Here is a 12124-nt window from a genome sequence, read left to right as displayed (position 1 = left end):
TGCATCAACTTTCTGCCTGGTTAAGAATAATGAACAAGTAGATAGGATTGTGGGGATATCTAGCTTTTAAGCCTCTACCTGCTTTTTCTTCCCAAGAGCAAATAAAGGAATTATGAGTCTGCAGAAGCAAGACCAATAAGTCTCTTGAAATGAGGCTCAAGTTTAAAAAAAAATGATTGGCAGGAGCTGCTTTCCATAATGAAGTGGCCCAAACTAGGGTCAGTTGGGAATGTAGTGAGATTTTAAATTCCCCCAGAACTTCACTGCTCCCTCTTTGTCTCTCCTGTCAGAATCCAAAATTAATAGTGGATTTTCTTATTCTCAAATTAGAGAAAGGATTTGTGAGCGGTGTATGAGTTATACAATCTTCATTTGGTCTACCTGATGCAAACCCAATGAAAGAAGCATTCATTCTAACTTCCGGTTTTATATTGGCAAAGGCTCAAGCTGCCTGATAATAGGGCTGAATTCATCTTCTGCACTTTTCACTGATGAATATTGAGCCCATAAAAAGGTAATCTCATTCATTTTATTTCTAAATACTATTAACATCCATTATAATATCCAACAGGGACACCCAGATTGTTGTTGGTTTTTTTCTTAATCATCTTTTTTTTCCAAATTTAAATGCATGGAAACCTGATAAATACATAAATGCTCTCTGCTACCACAGAATGTAATGCTAAGCTTGTAAAACCATACTCAAATTTCAAATTAAATATGACACTATCATATAAGTAGGAGGCCGTTACCTCTAATTTTGCAGTTCAAAATGAAATTCCAAATTCTGGTGTCTGTGATTTAATTCAGCTTCTAGATAACCATGAGTTATTTATCAGAAATCTCCTGTTGCTCATTTCTGGTTAGCCCTGCTGCTTTTTTTGTAGCTACATGATAAAAGATGCAATATATATTTCAACTCCCATTTTGGGTCTATACTGATCCACAACTGCTCTTACAAACAAAAGGAAGGTAGAAAGAGAAATGCTGGCAGTTTCCAGAGAATTCAGCCTATAGTTGGATCATTGTGCTATGGAACATACTTTTAGATGAAATGTACATAAGAGAACAAAGACGTGTCTTCTGGGAAATACGTAGGTTGTTAATGGAAAATGAGAATTATAGAAAAAGGTTGAGCTTCTATAGGGAAGCAGTGTTTTATGTTGATGGGGGCATACAGAACCTTGTTTTTTGTTACTGTGAGCTTTTTTTCCCCTTTGAGTGGAACTTAACTTTTTGTTTAATTTCCTTTATGACCCCTTTACTGTCCCCAGTGGCAGAATCAGCTTAGAGGTCAATCTGGAGGTAGAAGTAGATTTGGAAATTCAGGTAAATGGATACAGAAAAAGAACTAGGAAAAGGATAAGACCATGAGTCTTATCCATGAGTCCTGAGAGGTTCCTCCAGAGAAGATATACATTTTGGACTCTGACTAACCCTACATCCCTTCAGATCTCTCTCCTTTGGGCCATATGAAGGATGTTTTAGTATAGCTCCCTCATCACTGTTGAATTCTTGCTGTCAAATTTTCCTGGAGTAGGTAGTTGGTGGGGACAGAGTTGCTCTGTATAGGGTGAGGACAAAAGGCCTGGATCCCAGAGGAGGAGGAACTGGGTAGAACAGCCCTTACTCAGTGATTAATCCAAAAGTAAGATCTCATCAAATCACTGACTTGAAGAGATCATTCCGTTTAAATGAAAACCAAAGATAACCTCTGGTGACTTACCTAGTTAGTGATAAAGTTAGAATTAGAATCCAGTTCTTTTGACTAGCAGCCTGTACTATTTCTGTAACATAACAATACCTTTTGAACCTCCCCCTTTTCTAGGAAACACACAAACAAATAGACATGAGAAGATAAAGTTAGATAAAGTGAAACATTCACACACCAATCCTAAACTTTCTTTTATTAAGAAATCTCCTAAGGCATGAGACCACAGAGATTGACTTAGCATACTGATGCCCCAGCACTTCATCTTAAATCTCTGGGTGTACACACTGCAATTTACCTTTCAGCTGAATCTTGTATTATAATGTGAGGCTTTTAAATGTATTGCCAATTTACAATGCATTAGTTTGATCTTCCACCTTAGTTCATGTTGGAGAAAAGGGATCTTTGGATACAATACAGAGTTCTGTGGTTCTCAAAATAATTATATAAATGTGTGACTGGAGAAATAATATGATGCAGAGGACTTATATGTGCAGTAAACTGAATGTCCAAGTCCATAAAAATCACCAGTGATAGATCTGATCCTACATGTAGGAGTAACTAGTCACTGGAGAACCAATTTAAATGCTTTTAGAACCTAAAAACACAAGCCAAGGAACATGGGCATAAAAATAGTGATTACTTTACATTTTAAACCACATTTTTTCAGTAAAAATATACTATAGGATATAGTTAAATTTTTAAAGACATGGCACAGTAGCCCAATTAATAAAGAAATATCAGATATAATAGAACTGCTGGGCTTATCCTTGGCATCTGTATCTCCTTGCACTTTTGAGAAACATCCTAACATGTGCTACTATTAGCAAAATTCATGGCAAACAAAGACAGTGTCCAAGTTTGCCAGTTAGCAAACATTTACTGAAAGGAATCTACCATCTCCAATGACAGTCTTTTAAAAAGTCTAGGGTAGACAGATGTTTTGGTAACTGTTTGTGCTTCAGATATGTTAGTAACTGCCTTCAGCTTCCATAGGTAGGACTAGGGAAAGGATCTCAAATAGCACAACTACCTAACTGCTTTACCACTAATGATAACTTCTATTATCAAAGCTACTTATCCCTTGTAGAAATTTGGAAAAATCAGGAAAATATAAAGAAGAATGTAAGATTCCTCAATTCCAAAATTGACAGATAATCTCAGTTAATATTTTTTGTCCCTTGAGAATTTTTCCTGACACATACATTTATGTAATTGAGATAATAATATGCTTCCAATTTTGAATCTCTGCTTTAAAAAAGAAAATAATCTCTCTTATTTAAAACATAAAAGTTATTGGTTGAAGGAATCTTTTTCAGATTCCTAAATTAGGCTTAGGATCTGTGCTCAGTGCTCTCCTAACATCATGAATGTCCTTCATCATAGAGTTCACATTTTTAAATAGTTACTGGTAAGTATGTCTTCCTTTCTGGACTATAAGCTGTGTGGCAGAGACTTGATTGTCTTTATAAACTTCCATATTCAATACTCACAGCCCTAGCACAGTGCCAAAACACAGTAGATAACCAACACACCTTCTACATAGATGAACTACAGAAAATGTGTTGAATGAAGTATAGAAAATGACCCATAAGCCACCGATCAAAAAATAACTAGATGAACATTTTATAAAATTTTGCAGTCTGCTTTTTTTTTTAAATATCTCAAGTAATTTCCTATATCTAAATAACATCCATTTTATTGACTGAAGGAGATGTACCACAATTTCTATACATTCCTCATTTTAGATCACCATACTAATGACCTGCTTTGTAATTTTTCTTCTACACCTTGTCCTTGTACCTTTAGGTACTACATCTACAGAATCATTTTCTGATCTTTCAAATATAAATAATATCTCTTAACTTCCAGATGGTAACGAGAATATTAGTATCACTTCAGTTTTTCAGCCTCCTGCATCTTAATCTCCCAGGCTCTCTCCTCTGTACTTTTACTTCTAGGTTGTCAGTGTTAATCTTTTTATAATCGTAGTTAAGTCTTCAGTGTTTTGATTATAGATTGATCTAAAAGTCAAACAGTAATACAGGTTTTTAACCATTGACTATGTAAAAGTTGTTTGCTGCATAACAAAGTCATAGACTCTGATTATATCTCCTTTCTTGTTTTTGTTTTACCAAATCATCTTTTTTTCATATTCAACAGCCTGATTTTTCCTAGAATTACTCTCTTAATTTTGTCCCCCTCCCTATTTTCTATCATGACAATCTTATCAAGCCTCCCCTTCTATTTAAGACCCCTCCCCTTGAGCACTATGACATCCTGCTTTAGACTGGTTACTTTCTAAATCTGGTGCACAAAATTCAATTCTCAATTAAATTCATTATCTAGAACCACATGATTTATTTCTTCCTGATTTCTGAGTGAATTTTGCTGGAGCACATCCACAGTTAGCTTTCTAAGAAAGGATGTATGGTAAGTAGATTTTCTGACTTCTTGCATTTCTGAAAATGATTTTATTTTATTCATATAATTGCTTTCAATGATACTTTAGCAAGGTACATAATTCCAGGTTGAACACAATCTTCCCGTAGGACTTTGAAAGTATGGTTCCCTGTGTTTTATCATCCAATGTTGCTGATAAAAAAAATCCAATTTATTCTGATTCTCATTTCTATGTAGGACCCTTTTCCCTCTCATTCACACTTGAAGATTTTCGTATTTTCTCTTTGTTGCTGATATTCTGAAATTTCACAATGATATTCGGTCTTTTTTCATTTATCTATTTGAATTTGGGGATTCTTGTTCTTTAAGTGTTTAAAAATTTCCTGTATTATTTTTATGTTTTTTTTTTTCCATTTTCTGTTCTTTCTTTCTGGGACTTTCATTGTAAGATGTACCTTCCCTGTTGGTCCTCTCTGTTCATTATATTCTCTCTTTTTAAGACTCTTTTTTTTGTTTTGTTTTCTACTTTTTGGGAGGACTCCTAAATATCCTCCAACTCCTCAGTTAGTTTTATTTTATAGCCATATATTCAATTTCCAGGCCTTTTATTCTTTCTCCATCCTTTCTTCATAGCCCTTATTTTTGCTTTACAGTATAATCTCTTGTCAAATTTCTTTAAGAATATTAACTAGGAAAATTAGTCTTCTTTCTCTAAATCATCTATTCCATCTATGGTCATTAAAAAAAATTTTATTTACTTTGGCTTCTCTATTTTATGTTGGAGACTTCCCTTAAATCCCTTAAGGTAACCTTTGTATAAATGGTGGTTCTCTCACATTTAAGAATTAGGTGACACAAAGCTAGCTGGGAGCTATCTATGAAGAACAAGGACCTTGTTATCAAGCAGCCTTCCATTTAGGGTGATTAGAAAGACAGCAAAACAGTCAATACTGTGGGATGTGATATCCATCAGTGTTAAATTATAGAAAACTTTACTGTGACACTATTCAACTTCAATTGAGGAAAATTTATGTATTAGTTTGTTAAAACTGCCAACACAAAGTGCCATAGACTGGGTGGTTTAAAGAGAAATTTATTTTTTCACATCTCCGGAGGCTAAAAGTCCAAGATTAAGGTGTCAGCAGGGCTGACTTCTTCTGAGGCCTATTTCCTTGTCTTGCAGATGGCCATCTTCTTCCTGTGACTTCACATGGTCTTTCATCTGCGTATATGTCTTAATCTCATCTTCTTACAAGGACACCTCTTATACTGGATGAAGGCCCATCCATATAACCTCATTTTACTTTAATTACCTCTTTAAAGGCCTTATCTCCAAATATAGTCACATTTTGAGGTACAGGGGTGGGGAGTGGTGGTGGTAAGAACTTCAACATATGAATGTTGGGGGGATGTAATTCAGCCAATCACAACATACTTCACAAATGTTTATTTCTTTGCCTTTTTGCCTAACAGGTAGATATTTGAATGTTCAGTGTTCTCACAAAGAAGGAAAGATTGGTAGAGGGATTAACTCTTCCATATATAGACCTTCAAGTATGCTCCCTATTTTCACCCCTTTTCTCCTTCCTGCCTTTGGCAATACTTGGAGTTTCTAAGTCCTGAGCCCCTCCTAAGTTCTGCAGGTGGGATTCTTCCTCAGCTGCCTGCTCCTTTGTGTGGCTTCTGCAAAGACTTCTATACCTCTTACATAAGATACTCCATCTTCTCTGTTTTCCTTCTTGGGCTACTCCTTTGCAGACCCATTATAGCTGCATCCTCTGCCTTGTTTCCTCAGCTACCACTTCATCTTCTCTGTTATTTCAGAAGTTTGTTAAAGCCTCTTATCTGCTTATGGTCCTCATCCTATTCTCTTTATCATTTGGGGTTTATACTGTCATTTTAATGGGATCTCAGAAGGAGGGAAGGTAAACAACCATGTATTTTGGAAAGACTTCTGAATAGAGAGAAGTAGATTGTTAGGAGACTGGAGGAACAGGATGCAGATAAACAACCTATGGTCTTTTGGTCATTACAACTGGGCCTCTGTAGCAAGAACATCACATGCCAGTGATGCCAAGAGCTGTATAAGACAATCGCAGGGTCTCCTATGATTGCCACACTCCTGTTTAGTGAAGGGGTAGGGCTTCCTTTCAGTTCCCCATCAGTCAATAATTCTCTCAGCATCCAGAAATCACTAGGTGTCTCATCTCCTTTCCTTAGAAAATGGTAAGGATTTTATTATCTGTCCCTTTATTTTTTCCAAAAGTTAGGAAGTAACTAACTCTAGGGAGATGACTCAGAGCTACAGAAAAGGGGCACGTTTCTGCTTCTCTAAAAAGCCCTTGCCTTGATAGACATGACTGACCTTTCTATTTACATCATAATACATTGAATTTTCTGTTTTAGGCTCCAGATAATGGATGGAGGGCAGTGAGAAGATGTGTGTGAACTTTGTGTCATGAAGGGCAATTTGCAGCAACTAATCATCTTACAATAGTTGGTCATCGACCAAGCATCCTGCATAGGTATTTATATTCATGAACATTTCTCGACTTTAAAGAAAGATTTCTCAAAGAGCTCTCCTAGGAATGTTACTGGTGTTACAAAGGGAAAATAACAGAGGGGGGGGGATATAAAGAAAAGTTAAACACATTTTTTACTGCAAAAGTTTCTAGTACTTTAAAATATTTTTCCTGCACTGTAAATATTCAAGTCTTCAGCATTTCCCACTTATTTGACCACAAAGCAAGTATACTGTGGGACTAATCGGGAGATATAATAAGTCAAGGCATTTCATGGAGAGTCCAGCTTTATTCTTTGGCATCCATATTAAAGTACATGACTAGAACTACTGAGTCATCTTCTACGACTCCTGGGAAAAACTTTAAGGATGACACTTTTTACCCTTGAAGAGAAGGTTTCAAGAGAGGGTATCTATTCCAATGCTTCTCAGGATTATCTGCCCTGGAAAGGGTCACATGGGAAAGAGTTGTAGAACTCTTCCTCACCACCCATAAATGATCAGGTCTAATGCATACCTCCTCGTGAGGAGAAGAAGATGATCTCTATGGTAATTTAACTCAGTCAAAATCTGTGAGCCCACCTTGCAAAGGAGGACCTTCTTTGGGTATGAAAAGGAAGAAGTGTCCTAGACAAAACTGATTGCAATGGGTGATACTAGGTTTTTCACTAAAAAAAATTAGGTGACTCAAGAGAGAGGATACAGTGAGGCCTGTAAAGGTGGACAGAGCAATTAGCAGTCAATATTTAGGAGCTGTGGATTTCAAAGACGTTGTTCCTGGTTGTAGGTGTAGACTTTTTCTGAACCTTGCTACAAGCTCTTTTCATCTCCAAGGCTTCTGTCATTCACCTGTGGGAAATGTGATGTTAGCTTTCATTAGGAAATCTACAGTTATTTTCGTGTGTGTGTGTGTTGTGTGTTTTCTGTTTTCTAGCTCTTGGCAAGATTACTTCCCATTCTGTAGCCCGTAACTCCTGGTACACTGCTTACACATGGTATTTACTGGTGTTTAGACTGACTACTAGATTGTTCTACTAGTACTACTAGTACTAGTTCTGACTAGTAGATTGTTCTGCTTAAGAGAAGGACTATGTTAATTCGAGGTGGTCTCACAATTATGAGTCAACAAACCCTTGAAAGGATGGTTATACGAAACCTATATGTGGGAAAGAAAGGATCTGTCTCATTTGCCACAGTCACTGTTCTCTCTCCCATGAATTTTAGAAGTGATCTGACCAACAGTGTTCCCAGGATAATGAAAAAGATTTTAATGGCCTCAAGCAGCAGTGAAGTTTAATGCTCCTATTCATATAAAGTTAAATATAGATACATATTTGAGCCTCACCTCATTTTTCCAACTTGTTTTCCTTGTAGTTTAATTCTCAATAGCTGTGAAGTTCTGACTTGTGCTAATGTACTCTTCACAGCAACAATAATTGCAATAAAGGATTTTTCAAATTTATATAGAGAAATAAAATTACATAATCTGATAAATTTCTTCTGTAAAAAAAGTTACTCAGCTTTTTGACGCAGAACCATATCTGATTCCTATTTATAATGGAATTTGTTCTAATATCTTTACTTGAAGTTTTCAGTAAGAACAAAGCTCTTCAAAGCAGCCTTACAAATAGAATAAAGAATGTTAACTGGTTCCCTGTTCCTGTGGGGATGCACTAGACTTCTGAATGGCAGTTGTCCAATTACTGCAATATCATTTTGACTCTATTATTTCCTAGGCGGGTGACCTTAGACAAGTTATTTAAATTTTCCAAACTTATTTCCTTATTTGTCAAGCCAATATAAAATGTTGTTTTCTTTATTTATCCCCTGTAGGGTTATGGGATTAAATGAGATAGGGAATTCAGGGCCTAGACTATAAGAAGCAATCAATAAATATTAGGTATTATTGTGGTCAGCTAAAGACATGGTTGTTGTTACAGCTGAAGGCGGTGATTCTATTTAATCTCAGTTCCTCAGAGCCTAGCAGCAGTTCAATATTTATTAAGCTTAATGCTTATTAATTAAATAAAATAAATGTAATCACTGAGATTTTCTAATACCAGAGGTTTTTCAGCCACCCAGATGATTTAAGAAAAAAAAAATAATTAATAGGTTTTACTTTTTTTTTTTTTAAAGATTTTATTTATTTATTTGACAGATGGAGATCACAAGCAGGCAGAGAGGCAGGCAGAGAGAGGGGGGGAAGCAGGCTCCTGCTGAGCAGACAGCCTGATGCAGGGGCTGAGCCCAGGACCCTGAGATCATGACCTTAGCCGAAGGCAGAGGCCCAACCCACTGAGCCATCCAGGCACCCCTAGATTTTACTTTCTTAAGAGAAGTTTTGGTTTACAGAAATACTGAGCAGAAAGTACAAGGAATTCTCACATACTCTTTCTCTCCACCTTGGTTTTCCCCTATTGTTGTCATTATTACTAATGTCTTGCACTGGTATGCTACATTTGTTACAACTGATGAGCCAATATTGATATACTATTACCAATAAAGTCCATTGTTTGCTTTAGGGTTCAGTCTTTGTGTTGTATATTCTGTGACTTTTGACAAATGCATCATGTCATGTATCCACCATTACAGTATCACACAGAATCATTTCATAGCCCTGGACATCCCCCTGTGCTCCATCTATCCATGCCTTCCTCCCCCTCCCTTCCTCCAAACCCTGATCTTTGTACTGTCCTTGTAGTTTTGCCTTTGTCAGTATGACATAAAGTTGGAATCATACAGCATGTGGCCTTTACCGACTGACTTTTTTCACTGAGCAATATGCATTTCAGTTTCTGTCTTGTCTTCTCAAAGATACATTTTTACTTAGGAATAGCATAATTTTGAGTTGAGAAATATCTGTTTAGCTGGTGTCATCCTGTTTGGTAGATGCCTGCTCACTTAAGGATTATTTTTGTGTTGAAACTTCTGTTCTTAGCCTGATCATTATCTATTTAATTGAAAGTAGGTGTACTCAAAGGGGAATTTTACATTATAAGGAGGCATTAAAAACAACAATTAACATTCCTAATAAAAAATAAAATACATAGGCACCTGGGTGGCTCAGTGGGTTAAGCCGCTGCCTTCGGCTCAGGTCATGATCTCAGGGTCCTGGGATCGAGTCCCGCATCAGGCTCTCTGCTCAGCAGGGAGCTTGCTTCCTCCTCTCTCTCTCTGCCTGCCTCTCTGCCTAATTGTGATCTGTCTCTGTCAAATAAATAAATAAAATCTTAAAAAAAAAACAAAAAACAAAAAATAAAATACAAGAATATATACATCTCTTTTCTATTCCAAGATCATTAAGTCCCTCACTTCCTAATGGGAGCACCTTCATTGACCCACAGGCTGCTACAGACTTGTCTGTCATTGTCTCTGACTGGGTCATGTGAGTGGATGACCACTCACATCAAGTTGGCTAATGTTTCATTTATTTTCTCCGTACCCTAAACATTCTTGGATGACCTCACTATTGTTCATTCTTAGTCTCTGGCCTAAGGCCAGGCAACAGAAAATAATCATTCATCATAATTTTTTTTAAATCTCCTTTACTCATCTGTTTCCCTGAAGTAATCTCCAGACAGATACCCCCGCTCCTTTATTCAGTCAGAGGGACGAGGTAGGGACAGCACAGGTACAGTTGCCTTCACAGCTTTCCAGGAGGCCAGCCTTGGACTACCAAGCCTCTTCCAAATCTCATTCCCTTGATAATTTCATGTTCATCCCGTTCCATCAAATATTCTGAGATACAGTTTCTTGTGCAGCCCTTCAGCTTCTTGTTACCTTCTTAATGTTTACACCTTTCAAGTACTTATAAACAGTAAGTCTCTCCACTAGTCTAAATTTAGAAAATGCATAAATATATTTATTTGGTTCCTTCAGTGGCTTTTCTAGGCGCTTGAACTTTTCCTAGGGCTTTTCGTGAGAGAAGATGGGAAAGCTTAGTCTTTTTACTAAATTTCCTGAAGCTGGATCATTTTGATTTCTGAAGAAGAGCTGCCATGTTCATCCTGCTCCCATTTCTATGTCTAATTGTGGGGGTGGCTCCTGATCTTGCAGCATGGTGCCACCGAGACTCCATTGCCATATACACAGGTGGCCTTCCTGGTACAGTGCCAGGGTGGTGAGACTGGTCAGGATGGGATTGGGAGCATCAGGTAGAGGATGGCTCAAAGCAGGGCCCTTATGTCTACGCAAGTCTCAGTAGCATCCCCAAAGTAATGGCAAGGCCTCTGAAATCAAGTCAACTCTCTCTGACAATGAGCATCTTCTTTGGGCCAAGAATAAACATAAAAATGAACATAAGCAGTGACAGAAAATTGGGGCTTTGAGGTTTTAATGAAATACAAATATGTCAACCCATGTTTCTATCTGCTGGGATTTTATCAGAAATCTTCTGCTGGAAGGATGCCCTGAAAGGGGCTGAGCAGGTTCTCGGGAACTAGCCACAGAGACTTCTCCTCTAGGAACTTTGGGACACTGCAGCAACTTCCATTTTGGTCAAGGAAATTGTAATAATGGCTTCCCTTGTTTTTGCTTCTTCCAGAAGCCTTCACCTTCCTTATTTCTCCTCTCACTGGAACTCTGCTAAGAAGTAGATGTTATTATCTACAGTCTATAAATGAAGAACCAGAGGCTCAGAATGTGAAAGTAACTTGGCTGATATATCCCAGCTGATACATGGAGGTGTGCTGGGATCCCCAAGGAGCTCCTCTGTTCTCTTCTTCTCCTCTTTCTCACTCAGGCCTCCCAGGAGCTCTGGGGAGGGTTAGGGAGGGGTTAGATGATTTCGAAGGAACAGGCCCCATATTTACCCCATGCGTCCAGTTTGTCTCCTTCCTCAGCACTAACCACAAGGTGTGATTATAAGGAATACCACGTTACTTGTGTTCATGTCACTCAAAAGAACACTATCTGGCCTTGCTGGGAACATCCCTGCAAACTTACCTAGGTATTATCCATAGTTATTTGCTGTTTGCTCTCGGTTTTTCTTAATTTTAATTCTCACACCTCTTCTATATAAACTATGATGAACAATCCCATCTATCATTTGCGATCATTCCTAGGAGCAACGGGGATCATCTACGAAAAAATATGCTTATCCAGATCTTCAAAATAGATTCCAACCTCCCCAAATCTCTGGGCCTTGAAAATATTTATGTGGTTTCTCATTCTATAACGGATGTTACATTGATGTTTATGCTTCACACCAGTTTCTAAATTAATATTTGCTATGTGGAGGCCTGCTAATTAATATGTACCTTTCCTAAAATTTCAAATCAGCTATTTGAAATGGGAGGAAGGCAGAAAGCAACTTGCAAATTCTGTGCATAATGAAGTGAGGAACAAGCTCACATAATGAAGACAAACAATTATACAACATTTGCATGATTCTTTTTTCTTGCAACATGAGACAAGACACACAGAGCTGATTAGCATGCTGCCTTTGCCGTGAGCTTTGTTTCTTATTTCCCCACCATTTCGTAGGATTC

General features: G+C 37.5%; 1 protein-coding gene across 2 annotated transcripts in view; it reads right to left on the bottom strand.

Annotated features, from left to right (window-relative positions):
- CRH (corticotropin releasing hormone) overlaps positions 1-12124 on the bottom strand; it is a 189697-nt gene that overhangs the window by 2242 nt on the left and 175331 nt on the right. The window lies entirely within an intron of this gene.

Source organism: Mustela nivalis, assembly GCF_964662115.1.
Source record: "Mustela nivalis genome assembly, chromosome: 2".
NCBI classification, from domain to species: domain Eukaryota; kingdom Metazoa; phylum Chordata; class Mammalia; order Carnivora; family Mustelidae; genus Mustela; species Mustela nivalis.
Note: the sequence above shows the minus strand (reverse complement) of the source record. Positions and strands in the feature narration are given on the sequence as shown.